Source organism: Podarcis tiliguerta, assembly GCF_965153285.1.
Source record: "Podarcis tiliguerta genome assembly, chromosome: 2".
Classification (NCBI taxonomy): Eukaryota; Metazoa; Chordata; class Lepidosauria; order Squamata; family Lacertidae; genus Podarcis; species Podarcis tiliguerta.
This window is the reverse complement of record NC_139535.1, coordinates 73,355,043-73,369,697: the sequence shown is the minus strand read 5'-3', so window position 1 is coordinate 73,369,697 and position 14,655 is coordinate 73,355,043. Positions and strand designations below refer to the sequence as shown.

Sequence of the window (14,655 nt, the reverse complement as noted above, 5' to 3'; positions counted from 1 at the left end):
GGCAGTAAATTGGCTTATTACCCAGAGTACTTTCTTACCCCCAGAGGTTCCATGGTATGATACTGGGGTGGCCAACATGGTGCGCTCCAGATCTGTGGACTACAACTCTGAGCATCCTTGACCATGTTGGCCCGGGCTGATGGGAGGAGGAACCCAGAATGTTGGCTACCCCAGTGTTCTACCATGCAGAAATATAATTCCTTGCATCCCAGCAATGCATAGGATACCTGTGACGTCTTTGCTTGCTGCGCCTTTGGCTGGTGTGTGCCAGCTTTCTCCACTGGACAGCCCCTGACTGCAGTTCTAGTCGGGCATTGCCACACACCACCAGAAGTGCCTGAAATGACCAGGCATCCCCCACCCCCAGATCACTACATGCTGGCACGCTAAATTCAGCAACTCAACATCTGTCTTGGGACCACTGCATACTGGTGAGGCACTCCTGGGAGGTCAGAATGATCCATTTGCCATTTTCCACTTCAGGGTGGGAGGTGGGGAGGGCAGTCTAGGTTGGAAATTCTTCTGCTTTTTATTTTTTCCAACTTGGAACGTGCTTTGGAACAAACAAATGCCAGCAGCTCCCGGAGACATCTGCGTCCTAGAGCCAAGCAGCCAGCCTTTGTTGTGCTGTCTGGTGATTCTGGGAGAAGCAGCCCTTTTTACCTTATACAGGGCAGGATGCAGCACCATTTATTTGTCAGTGCAACTTGCTCAGAGCAAATTGCCCTGGGGAACTTGGGCGGGGGGGGGGGGGTGGACTCTCAGGGGAAAGAGGTTTCTTAAGTTTCCTAAGTAGGTTCTAATTATGCTTCCCACAAAATGCTGTTTTATTGAAGATTGGCGTTTTCTTTTCCTGTGCTCTGCTACAGCAGTTCTCAACATCCATCGGTCTGCAGTGCTTATGATAACCATCAGGAAAAAGACACCAGGATGCAGAGATGAAAGGGGCTGCAGGGCAAACAGCAGCAGACTGAGATGTCATGATTCTGCTGAAAAGGAGATTATTGTTATTTTTAAAAAAACTGGCTGCTGTGCTAGATCTTCTGTTCCCCATTTCTAGCCACTGCACACCACATCAGCTCTCAAATGTTTGAGGGGTGTATTATGAGGGGAGACCAGTTAAGGTGCTTCCTACAAATGGAACTCCAAAACTCTTTGGGGGTGGAGATTCTCAACCTTTTCCTTTCTCCTGTGCATTTGTCTCCATCACTCTTCCTTCCTTCCTTTCCCATCCCAGAACAAGAACCGGTTCTGATGCAAAAATAATTCTACCACCGTGCAGAAGTTAGAAGCAAAGTCGTTGCATGTGGGGCACACCTATTAGCACAATATCTAAGAATAGGGAAGCATTAGAGTCACTGACTTGCATTGCTTTTATATGGGTATTGTACAATTAGATGTTAGACATTCAACACACAGACCCATGTACCTGCAGAACACATTTGCCACAAACATGCAACCATCCACTCACACCTATGCACCCACAGACAGTAGGTAGGAACTTACCTGTGCTTGCCCACACCTGTCATGCACTAGGCCCTTGGTGAGGATGGGGAAGGTGGGCGCTGTCTCCTCTCTTCGAAACACAGAGGGCCACACTGGAAGACCAGTGTTGACACTCCTTTTTTAAGCCGCTGGCACAAGGGGTCCTGGGCGAAAACTTTTCCCTCACTGCTCAGAATCTGGAAAACCTTTTACTTTTACCTTATATGAGCTGAAAGACGATGCTGCACGGCTGACGGCCTCATCTGTCAGTGGTCCTGAGGGCAGCCATTGGCTGGGGCCCGGTCACGTGGTCCCGCTGCCTTGACCTGCGACAGTTCAAGCGAATGTTGGTTTTACCCCCTAAGGAAGGCGTGCTTGACAATTTTCATATTTCTTCTAAATTTGGAGATTTCAGACAATGCTCAGAATGCCAGAAGCCCATGTGGAAGTCATTAAGGCTGCGAGGGAAAGAGGGAGGGAGAGAGGCAGCCAGTAAAGGGGGGGGCAGTGGAGGAAAGAAGGAGGGGTGGCAGGGAAAGCTTTGGGAGGTGGGGCAAAGGAGGGAGGGAGGCCTGAGGCTCTTGCCAGCTACATGCCTGGGAACGTAAATGAACTCACTCAGAGAAAGTTGTTTGTAATAATTTACTTCCTCTCCAGTTTTTCCTGCCCCATTTGGGAAAGCAGAGAAGTGCTGAGAACCACATGCTTGGAAGGAATAAATCCCACTTTGCCAGTGACAAATCTGGAATACCCTCTGCCTGCAAACTGCGGGAGATGAGAATAACTAAGGGCAAGATCAATTAATGCACATTATTTACTGATTAACCCCCTCCCTTTAATAACCACTTTATACAAACAAGGTGGACCCCCCACCATTCTTTCTTTATATGTTAGTGATGGTGGCTCTGTTTGTGCTATACATTTAAAGAAGTATCGTACCGCTTTAAACAGTCACCATGTAAACTTTTGGAACACGGCGTACAGTTCTGGTCCCCTCGCCTATATATATATATATATATATATATATATATCTTGTATGGTTGAAAATGATTCACAAAGGGGCAACTCAAAGGATGGACTCCCCTACGAGGAAAGGTTGCAGAGTTGGAGACATTTTAGTTTAATGAAAGGGTGAGTGAAGAGGTGGCATGATAGAAATTTCTAAAATTATGCGTGGCAGGGAGAAAGTGGATAAAGAAAAGTTCTTTCTCCTTCTCTCCTGACACAGGAACTCATGGGCACCCAACGAAGCTGAGTGTTGGGAGATTCGCGATGGATGAAAGAAAGCACTTCACGCGGCACATAGTCAGACTATGGAACTCCCAGGAGGCAGCGATGGCCACCAGCTTGGATGGCTGAAACAGAGAATTAGACAAATTTGTGGAGGAGAGGGCTGTCAATGGCTACGAGCCACGATGGCTGTGCTCTATCTCCAGAGCTGGAGGCCACAATGCTTTTAAATACTAGTTGCTGGAAATCACAGAAGAAGAAGAAGAAGAAGAAGAAGAAGAAGAAGAAGAAGAAGAAGAAGAAGAAGAAGAGTTTGGATTTGATATCCCGCCTTTCACTCCCTTTAAGGAGTCTCAAAGTGGCTAACATTCTCCTTTCCCTTCCTCCCCCACAACAAACACTCTGTGAGGTGACCCAAGGTCACCCAGCAGCTGCATGTGGAGGAGCGGGGAATCGAACCTGGTTCACCAGATTACGAGACTACCGCTCTTAACCACTACACCACACTGGCTCTGGAAGGGGAGAATGCTTTTGTACTCATGTTCTGCTCCCTGGTTTTCCATAGGCATCTGGATGGCCACTGTGAGAACAGGATGCTGGACTAGCTGGGCCAATGGCCTGATTCAGCAGGCCTTTCTTTATGTCCTTATGGTTCCCCACCAAAGAATGTAGTTTGTTAAGGGTGCTGGCTGTTGTTAGGAGACTCCTATTCCCCTCATGGGCCTACAGTATTTTAACCATCAATCCCTCTTCCCAGGGAGTTCTAGGAATTGTAGCTCTATGCTGGGGAATATGGTTATCTACATAGTAACTCACAGCACCCTTAAAATACAGCCCCTGGGTTCTTTGGGGGAAGCCATGAAGTCTTTAAAGTGGCATGATCCTGCTTTAAATGTGCAGGGCAGATGAGCCCTGTGTCTTATGCTGGTGATTCTTATTATGTAGCCAGGCAGCGGTATTCTGGATCAGTGAATCTAGAACATGTGGAATAGAATGTATATGGTTCATCATGAGTGACTGCAGCCCAGGACTGTACTGAGGATTCCATGGGGTGGGGTGGGGAGTGGGGAGTTGGAAGAGATCTCGAGATGTTCCCTGGCCTGGCTTAATCTATCTTGTGATTTTCATTACTTTGAAAAGCTTCATCTGACCAGGCTGAAAAGGGTGTCTGGGCAGATGAATACACCAAGACTATCCCTCCCTCTCTGTGTTTCTGTATATGACACACAGAGAAATATGGTATGGTGAATTGCCTGCTTTTGATATGACCAGGCACCCTATTCAACCTGGTTGGAGGGAGCCATTTAAGGATAGAGAATGAGATTATTGGAAATCTTTCTTGCATATATCCAAGGCCTGGGTCTTTCCCTTCTATAGAAAGGCACTTTCTAGGAACACCATGTTTTTCTATGTAACCTCTGGTTATCTTCCACTTTGGCTGGGAGCCATGAGTACAGTAAATTAAATGGAAGGTATTTTTTATGGCTGACTTTGCAACCAAACAATATAAGGTTAGTTTTCTTCCCCCACAGCCACGGCTATACTTTTATCTGTTGACAGCGTTGTCACATCCACCTCCATGATCAGACTCGAGGTTGTGCAGGCCAGAGGGAGACTTTTGTTTGAGCAGTCGTCAAGCCACAGGTAGAAGCCACACACCCTTCCTGTGTGTTCATCCTGTCTTCCCTGAAATGTTTAATGGCACATGTCAAATAGCATCCTTGTGTTCTTTTCTATATCCTGTTGCCACATACACACTTCCTAATAAGAGGAAATGCATCACCTGAAAAGGGACACAATTTGCATATGCTGATGCACATTTAGAAGAAATTAGAAATACAATGCCACTCACTATAGTGGGGGAAGCCTGTGGCCAGGAGACCTTTGTGCCTACATTAGCTTTGCATCCGTGTCTTCATGGACACCATTCTTGGAGACAAGGGACACACCAGTGTTTGTGAATTGGTCCTGGTCTAGAGAAATAAGACAGAGAGACTGGCACCCACACCATATGCTTAGAACACATGTCTTGGCCCAAAGAATCCTGTGAACAGTAGTTTATCCCCCACAGAGCCATAATTCCCAGCATCCTTAACATGCTACAGTTTTCAGGATTCATTGGGGGAAGCCATGTGCTTTAAAGGTATGGTGTGGATGCACTGGGTCAACTTTTATGGGAAAAGTTCTCCTTTGAGAACTTAGTCATGAGGCTAATGGGTGCCCTCATGCCACACTATTAAGCCTAGAATCCTCCTGCTGAGAGACTTGCAAGTACTGCAGTGGGGTAATCTTTGTTGTGGTGGTTCTCTCATCCTCCCTACCTGCACAGGTTCTGACCTTGGATGCCACTATACAAGGTGATACAGCTGCCTCTGGTAGCATCTTTGAGTGCCATTAAAGGTCATGCAACTGTACTAGGGGCAGGGCCATAGCTCAGTGGTAGAGCATCTTGCTTTGCATGCTGAAGGTCCCAGGTTTAATCCCCAGCATCTCCAGGTAGGGCTGTGAACTGAAACTCTTGAAAGCTGCTGCCAGTCAGTGTAGGTAATATGGAGCTACATGGATCAGAGGTCTGACTTTGTATAAGGCAACTTATATGTTCCTACCTATGTACTTTCAGAGCTGCCAATCTGTACTGGCAGTACTGCACATGATGGACCAATGGTCAAACTCAGGAGAAGGGCAGCTTCCTATGTTCCCCTGCACCTTCAGAGCAGGTGGGTGTTGACCAGGGTTGTAATCAGGGATGATGGGATAGAAGCTGGCAACTTAGTTCTTTCTGCTCAGGAGGTTAATAGGCAAAGGTCAGTCCTGACAGTTCCTCCTGCTAACAAAGAAGCCAGTACAGCAGATATGGTTTCTGGTCGCTTGCCCCTGTTGCATTTGAGGAGAGAAACACAAAACTCAATCATGTACGGATGGGAAACATGAGCCCATGTATGGTAGGGTTTGCACTCAGGATGATTTAATTACCAGCCAACTGAAAACCCATGAAAGGCATTAAGGTTATAGGAACTCTGGATCAGCAGTTCCTTGTGCTTTCGTTCACCTTGTTCTTCTGATCACAGGAATGTCTGTGAAAATCCCACATATAGGAATCGGCTGCTCCCCCTGGTGCTGTTGCCTTCCTTTCCTCAAAGCACTCACAGTGCATAATAATGGCTGTCATGGAAGAGCACGGCTTTTGCATGAGGAATAAGACAAAGAGCAGAAGAAATGATTTCTAGTATAGTTCAGGGCACAGATTTTCCACCTCTGTTTTATAACTTGGCTAAGTTATGCTTTGATCTGGGTTGCCTTTGCACAGCAGCACTGGGCTTATTTTTGTCTTCCTGGTGCTCCCTAGCAGGTAATGAGGCACATATGTCAAGGGGTTAATCATCTGTTTTTAGTTACCGCTCTCCAGGTAGCTGATGCATTTTCCAGAGATGTGTTGCTAAAAATAGGTGTGATTATTGACCCCCTGCCCTCCACACACCTTGTATGGCATTGGCTTGCCAGGTGGGGAGCATCATGAAGACAAATATAGCCCCCCTCCCCAAGGCGGCAACCTTGGGGGTCTAGAACAAAATATCTGGTGTCTTGAGCTGATGCCTTTTGCACAGCCATTCCAAAAGCACGTTTTCACATTCAAGGGAACCTTAGCAATTCTGTACCTAGAGATGAGGGGCTTTGCTCCTCAACTGCAGTGCAAAGGTATCTGGGGAAAATAACTTGCTTGGTTTTCAAATCCTAAACCTGATATTAGGAGCACACATGGTGTGTGATAGCCTAGCATGATGCGTGCAGGGCAGGGCAGTTAATCCGCTGTGATCCTCAAGGATCTCTGTTCCAGCAAATAGCAACTTGCCATGAGTTTGTAGCACAGATACTGGAACGGTCTGCAGCTCCTTTGAAGGCATGAGACTATTTCACACAGTGGAATCTCAGGAATTAGGGATGGATTATTATGGCCACGGCTACATTTTTCTTGGAAATACAGGCCTTTTAAAACAGCCAGTATCCTTTAGAGAAATCCCACCGGTCCAAGGGAGAAGGCAGCCTGTTCCAAAAAAACTGGCTTGTTTACACCCTTCCCAATAGCTTCAGGAATCCTTAACATACTTCCCTGGGCATTATGGAGCCCAGAAAAAGCCCTTAACGGCTTCTTTTAGATGACTTATTTGCTGAGTGTTCTTCCTGATTGGTTTGCACAAAGTTTACAAGGATTTTAAATTATATCCAGGCTTTGCTGAGCATGTGCTCTGATTAATTTGCAGTGTTTATACGTTCATCCCACATGTTTCAATGCATGATAATGTCAAGGTTGTAAATTGAATCCCTGTATGAGATGGCTGCGTATTCTTGTATTGCGGGGGTTAACTAGATGGTCTCCAGGGTCCCTTGCAACTCTATGATTCTATGATTTCACCTTCACTTTCCTAACAGCAAAAAGTCTGTTTCTTTTTTAAAGGTGACTTGTGCAATGGTGTCAGAGCACTTTAATCCACTTTAATTGCTCAAACCTGAATTTCCTGGTATGGGCCCCACTATCAGTTTTTCTAGAATGCCATGGGGTTCATAGATGCAATGCTCTACTCTACCATTCATGCTAGCTCTTGAAAATAACTGTGAAACATCTCTATTGCCCCAAATAGTCAAGGATTGAGGAATTGCCCTCTCCCTGCTCCGAAATCTGCAACCACATCAATTGCTGCCGTGCTGTTTTGGGTGAAAGTACCAAGCAGCCCATTATTAGACCAAATTTGATGCTTCGTGTGACACACCCATCTACGTTTCTACCAGTCAGTCATTGTCCTGGAAAAAGTATATCTACAATTGCGAGAGAAATTGCTGGCTGCAAGCTACAATTCCCTTTGCGCTCTCTCTCTCTCTTTCTCGTGTTTGCATGTGGCATACAGTGATACAAAACTATGGTCAGACAAGGTTTTGCAGGGGTCAGACCTCTTGCTTCTTTGGGGTTTGGTTCAGGCACTTGTCTCAGGGCTCTTCCAGACTGTCTTTTGTGCTATTTTTTTCTGCACATCTCCGGCCTTGAAAGTGCCCTGTCCGAGCATTTTACTGCTGAATCAGAGCAAATGGCAATTAGGTTTTCTGCAGATTGCCATTTGCTCCAATTCAGTGGTAAAATGCACCGGGGCCAAAAGAACAAAAGCCACTTGGACACAGAGTTTTATACCACAGGCCTGTGCCTGGAGAGTGCAGTGCAGAAGGAAGCCTGGACAAGCCCTCAATCAATACCAGATCTTATTAGGGCTGCCAAATGGATGAGGGGCATAAATGAAAGCAACCGAGCAAAAGCAACAGAGGAAAGTGTGTGACAAGAGCAGGGAGTCAACAAAGAAGTGCAATGAACCTAGATGGTGAATCCAAGCAACAGCTGAACACTCTGCTATCATGGTTGTTGCAGAGAAGGAGATGTCAGTCTCAGGGAGGTAAAGTCTTCCAAGAGCATTGTCCCGCTGTCATCACATAAGTGGGTGGCAAATGGAGGAAGGCAGGAAGCTGCTTTGTACTGAGTCAGAGCATTCATCCATCTAGCTCGATATTGACAGCCACTTCTCTAAGGTTCCAGGCATTGCGACATTCCCAGGCCAACCTAGAGATGCCAGCGGTTGAACCTGGGACCTTCTTCCTGCAAGGCTGAGGCTCTGTGACTGAGCTACAGCCAATTTCAGCCAGAGCCTTTAAAATCTCAAAGCAGCTCTTTTCTGCTCTTTGCAACATGCTTCTCTGCAGAGGAGGATTCTGTTCCCATCTCGTTCTTGTGTCTGCCCTGTTTCACCTACTCAAGTCACCCAGTCAGACCACTTCTTACAGTGATGGGCTGGTGCTAGCAGAAACACAAATATGCTCTGCCATTAAATACCTTCTATAATTAGTAACTCAATTTCTAAAATGAAGTGAAAAATGTAGTGTTCCCTCTTGTTTGCTCACTAGATGCTAAAATCTTGTTCCATGACCCGACAGGGCCATGCCCTCTGTTTCCAAGAAGACTTAATAAGGTAATGTTTAGGATGTTACTATCTTTACAGCCCTTGTCTTATTGCAACTGTGTAAAATAAAACAAAACATTCTGAGTGAAGAAGAATTTCAACAGAGTTCATTTTTTAAAAATTTGTTTCTACACAAATGTACCAGAACAAAACTCCATTGTAATCCATCTGGGCTTGGTGTCTCCATCAACCGTGATTGCCTCTCCCCCTGCCTCCATAACCATTAATCTTCCTGACTTGATTGTGGTTGCCTATGAACAGCTTTCAGTTTGAAATCCAGGCATGTTTTATCACTCCCAGTTCCTGGATCCCATAAGAAGCTGTTTGGTTCTTTCAACCAAAAGAGACTTGCAGCAATTGATGTGGACACAGGTTTTGGAACAGGGAGAGAGGGGTCCTCAATTTTTGACCATTTTGGGCAATGGAGATGATTGTATAGCCATTTTTTAAGAGTTAGGGCCTCTGAAGACATCCCTTTTTATTGTGCATTCATGATTTTTGGTGCTCATGATATTATCAGGACAGTCACATATGATTCCACTTTCAATACTATTTGCGCCTGCAAAAGTTTTGTGGCTGCCATATTGCTTCATTTCCAGTCAGTGTATATCCTATAACATCCTGCTGTGGTCCTGTAACTTTTCATACCACAAATGTCCAGGGTTGTGTGTTTATCCGTGTCCCACCTTTGTTGTGCTCTAGCCCCTCCAGACAACAATGAGGTGGTAGCATTGGGGAAATATCACAGAACAACCAAGGAAGCAGAGTAAATCCACCACGGATGCACTATTATTGTGCCAATAGCATAGTTGCAGAATATACCTGAAATAAAACTTGCCTTCAGAAAGGTGGAATGGCAGAGCAGAGCTTGGGATCTGTGAAGCCCCTGGCTTTCTGTTGGTTCCCACCATTCACCATGATGGTCTCCATCATTCAGCATGGCTGACAAGGAGCTGTGTGACCTCTTCGGCCCCTAAGTCTGCACAGCTGGTTTACTAGGCTTCCCATGGAGGGGAGAGATCTGGAGGGAAATGTGTCTGTGTTTCCTGGTGATGCCTTCCAGTTCTGCACCAGGAAGACAAGAAGCTGCCATCGAGATAAGACCAAGGTGGACCATGTTTGCTCCTTATGGATCTGGTTTAAGCCAGTCTCCTTTGGCCTTCCTCTCCAGTCCTGTCAAAGTGAAGCATTGCTCTTAACGATAAGCTTCCCGAATGGTTGTGTATCTTGAGGGGCGCTGCTACTGCTGCTGGAATGTCAAGCGCTCATGCTCAGACAGTCTGCTCCTGCTGTGAGTTGGCTCAGAAGCTGTAATGCAGAAAGCCTGCTAGTTGCTCCTGCCCAGTGCTGGAGAGCCATATGCATCTGAGTCTGACCTCCTCAGCTAATGGTGTCTGGACATGTTTCAGTGCATTAGGACAGGGCCAATCAGAAACTGTGAAGGTGCCTGGCCGTCTGCCTTCATGACATAGCTCTGCCAGTTAACACCTGTCCTTTCATCTACCACCTTGGCAACATACTTAATTATTCCAAACTTAAAATGTCACGGCATTATTTTAATATGATTGAGGGCGGAAAGTTTGTTTTGCATCCTTTTCCAAGTTGTGCTTGTGGCAGGTGCCCTGTCATCATCCTTCCTAAGTTATATTACTGGGTAGCTTTGGAGCTTGGCTACATGTTAGAGAATTGCTATGCATTCCCCTAAGGGTGAATAGACTTTCCCTATAGCCTAGCAAAGAAATGGTACCTTCTAAGCCAGTGGTGGAGAAACTGGCCTTCCAGATGTTGGCTGGCTCCAACTCCCACCAGCCCCAGGCAGCATGGCCAATGGTCAGTCCAATAACATCTGGAGGGCCACAGGTTCCCCATCCCTGTTCCAGGTAGATCATACAACTAGCACTTAGAGAATATTCTACTGGAGGAAGTGCTTCCATTCACTTAAGTGGCCTAATAAGGAAATATAGCCAATGGTGCTTTATAAAGACTGAAACACAGTTATCTTATTTTGGACAGGTCACTGAATACAAGGCCAGTTATTTTTATTGTGTCCACCTTGCTATTTAATTTAGTGTACATCTGTCTCCAGAGCTGCTGGTTCAGAATTTCCCCCCAGCATACTATATTCAACAGCAGTTACAAAATGTGAAATGTTATTCCTTCCCCAACATGTTTTTGTGTATGAGCAGACATAGGCAGTAGGCTTGTTTTCAATGTACCAGGGCAAGCTTCTGAGAGAGGAGAACCAAGCACAGGATACGTCTGTGTCTGTGCACGCACATCGGTCCTGTGAAGCCAGACAGAAACCACAGGCCCTGATAAGGAAAGCCTCCTTCTTGTAACTCCGAGTCATTGTACAAACACATTACACTTGCAGCGCCTGAACCAGCCACATAACACCAGCTGAAGGTGGATTGTTTAGCGATAAGCTGGAGTTTCTTGGCCCATATATTACCTGAAGCAGCTGAAACAAGAATCTGGCTTCCCTTTTAAAATAATAGCAATAATAATAATTGCATGAGCTGCCAAGATTAAATGAGTGGCGAGTGGCATGATTAATGAGTGCAGCAAGGTCAACACACCCTTGCAAGGTCACATTCAGAACATGGCTGTGGCTGAGTTTTATACTAAATTGAATCTGCGTGCGCGCACACAACTAGAGTGCTAAGTCGGCTTAAAAAGTATTCCTGTTTGGTCATCTCTTTATTGCAGCACAAACATGGGTGGTAGATGAGGTTTGCCTTTGTCAATTTCCTATAGGTCTTTCACACCACTGTTATTGACTACAAGCCTTAAATACCATAGAATCATAGAACTGTAGAGTTGGAAGGGACCTCCAGGGTCATCTAGTCCAACCCTCTGCAATGCGGGAATCTCAACTAAAGCATCCATGACAGATGCCGTCTGACCTCTGCTTAAAATCCTCCAATAAAAAAGAGTCCACCAGCTTCTAAGGAAGTCCGTTCCACTATCAAACAGCTCTTACTGTCAGAAAGTTCCTCCAGATGTTTAGTCGGAACCTCCTTTTTCGTCTCTTGAATTCATTGGTTTGGTCCTACCGTCTGAAGTAGGAGAAAACAAGCTTGCCAGCCCAACTGCTGGACAGGATAACAAGGCTCACCTTAGTAATGAGACTACTCAGTTTATCCATCTCTGAAAGGCATTGCTGGTTTTGAGCCAATATGATCCTCCTCATATGCATAGTCACAGCCATGCACAGAAAGGGTTTCTTGTGCTAGTGTTGAGACCACCAGTCAATAGGACTGCTCCGGAGGAAGATTCCTTGAGGGGTTTGCCTAATAGGGCAGTTGTCAAACATTGCCCTCTAGTTCTTTGAAATGGCTGGGCAAGTTGGGTGCAGAGTGTGTCTAGGTCCATTAGCTGCAACCCGTTCCCCAAGAGACAGTGTGATTTGTTTTGGCAGAAGATGACTAAGAGGGGAGCTTAACAATCCATCTCAGAAATCCCTGGGTGACAACTTAATGGTTTGAAGTGAGTGCCAGGTACAGGCATAGAAGTAAATGTTAGGGTTTTGGGAGCCGTAAAATCTTTCTGCAGTCAGTCTTGGCTGGCCTTGCTCAGGGTGTGGCCAAGCTCCACTGGGCAGACAGGACCAATTAGGGAAGGATCTGAGGGCTTTGTTTAGACTGGTTTGAAAGCAAAGCTTGAAATGCCCACAAGGCCTACAAGAAACACGTGTAACTTGTGAGTTGACCCATCAAGCCAAAGGTGTCACACGAGAAAAGGATGGTATTTTTCTGTTGTGAACCACCCTGGGCCTTTGGATAAAGGGTGGTATACAGATTTAAATAAAAACAGACAACAACAACAATAACATGTCTTCATAACTTTCCTGTTTTACTCATTTATTTTGAATAAAGACATGGGGATTGCTAAGGCCTTGGAAGGTCAGATGAAATTGCTGGTGGTGTGCCTGGGACATGGCAGACAGTCCAAAAGAAAGGCTCTGAGGTGGGTCAAGTCTGGTTGAGCCATCATGATAAATGGGAACCATGTTATCATGGTATTGTCTTTCTTGCTTAAACCTCTGATCAAATAACTATATGAAGTTAGTACAATCTGCCAAGCCCTGTTGATTTGGCCTGAAGTTTCCCATCCCTGAAGTAACGAGAGGAAACCGTTGGTGTGACAAATGGGTAGTATCTAAATGAGAAGGGCACGGCCATGGCTAGTATTTGGCACACTCTAGGACCCATGTCTCTGATGCACATCACAGCACTCTCAAGCACAGCACTACTGTGCATAGATCCGCAAAGGGCAGAACTAGCTTGACTATCATGCTTCTCAATAACTTGTCCATCCATCTAATCCAATTTGCCTTCCCTCAAATTGCACATTATCTTGTCCGTCCAGTCTTTACTGTCACAAAATTACACTGCCGCCTAAACTGTACTTGAGCTACACTTTTGTAGACAAGTCTACAGCTGTGCATGCTTGCTTGTGTCCTCGTCTATTTGATCTTTGATAAAGATCATCAAAGGAAGTCCAACCCCCATCCTGTATTTCTGCAGTGACAGTGATAATTCACAGGCTTCCAAGCCATTATTTCTGAACAAATCACACTGCAACTTCAAAAGGAGAAGGGAGACATAGTCTGGACCATTTCCCTATGTGCACACAAAACGAATACCTATGGACCAGGTTTCACAATATTGCTTGCCAGCCTAATTTGTTTCAGGAACGTTATGGAGATTGGCAATTTTGAAATCTTCTAGCTGTCTGAACATCAGGGCCTAGTCAACTCTGATTCCTGTGGCAGCTGGATTTCAGGATGTCACACATATCCCTTTTAATTTTATTTTATTGCTGAGTGATGTAGGTGGTGCCTATTTTCCTTTGGAAACAAATGTTAAACCACACAGGGAGCACTGGTGTGGAAAGGATGCTCTGGAAGGGTTAGGTGAGATGGTTGAATTCAGACCAGGGTCCCCCGGAAATGCTGCAGCTGCATGGCCATGACATTCTGCAGTACCTTTTCCCCAAAAGGGAATATCTGCAAAGGAGTAGCAGCTGTTATATACTATTGGATCCAGGGAGGGTTTTTCCACAGTCATCTCCTTCAAGGCAGCTGGCACCACCACCTCATGGAAAGATGCATTAACCACACCTTGAATCCACCCAGGCATGCCCCCAACCCAGCTAGTTTTCATCAGTCATGAAGGGCAAGGGTCAAGAGGAGAAATCATTGGATGCATGCTCACAAGCACAGCATCATCTGTAAAAATTGGAAAAACTGAAACTGATTCCACAAAGCATGATTTGATGGGACATTGAATGATCCCTGCCTGGAGAGCTGCTGCCAGACACAGAGTAGACCAGAGGTACCCAATGTAGTGCCCTCCAGATGTTGCTGGACTACAACTTCCAGCATCCCTAACCATTGGCTATGAAAGCTGGGGCTAATAGAAACTGGAGCCCATGAAAACCTAGAAGACACTGTGTTGGCTACCCAGTAAACAATACAGGTGTAGATGGATTCACCAGGTACGAGGCAGCATCTTATGACTTTAGACATGGGTTGTGTGCAAGGCGTCCCCATTATTGGTGCTCGCTTATGCACATCTTATGCTTCCTACAAGCAAGTGTTGTATCACAGTTTTCCTTGGCAGCTGCAAGTAACATGGGGTGTGGTTGGGGACCGGAGGCCAGGAGATGCAGGAAGCAGGACGGAAGTTTCTGTGTGCAATCATTCACACTGGCTAATTTCCCACCAGGTGCTTGGGATCAAGGAACTAGAAACAAAGACACACAGAAAGGAAGAACAAAATGGCTGTTAGCAAGAAACCTGTGCATCTGGAACATGTAAGGGTGATGTAAACAGCAGTGATAAATGTGCTCAGGCTGCAGCAGCAGGATATACACGACGCCTGGATTCACCATTGCTCTCCCCCAATCCCCACTTCGCTAATACACTGTTTATTGACAA

General features: G+C 45.8%; 2 long non-coding RNA genes across 6 annotated transcripts in view; one reads left to right on the top strand and one right to left on the bottom strand.

The window, feature by feature from the left end:
* Window positions 1-3,670, bottom strand: part of LOC310673069 — a 24,957-nt gene extending 21,287 nt beyond the window's left edge. Inside the window, exons 1-3 of one of the 4 annotated variants that reach the window (XR_014508798.1) lie at window positions 3,520-3,670; window positions 2,425-2,484; window positions 1,705-1,943 (exon numbers count right to left, since the gene is read on the bottom strand). This is a non-coding gene — a long non-coding RNA (uncharacterized lncRNA). The remainder of the gene's footprint in view (window positions 1-1,704; window positions 1,944-2,424; window positions 2,485-3,519) is intronic. The other 3 variants (XR_014508799.1, XR_014508800.1, XR_014508801.1) reach the window with 3 other exon arrangements.
* On the top strand, window positions 2,524-14,655 carry LOC310673072. 2 transcript variants are annotated; one of them, XR_014508809.1, is made up of 5 exons: window positions 2,524-2,616; window positions 4,276-4,359; window positions 8,656-8,720; window positions 12,590-12,680; window positions 14,444-14,655. It is a non-coding gene; the product is annotated as an uncharacterized lncRNA (long non-coding RNA). The 2 variants fall into 2 exon arrangements; XR_014508810.1 differs by lacking the exon at window positions 2,524-2,616 and having other exon boundaries at window positions 3,796-4,359.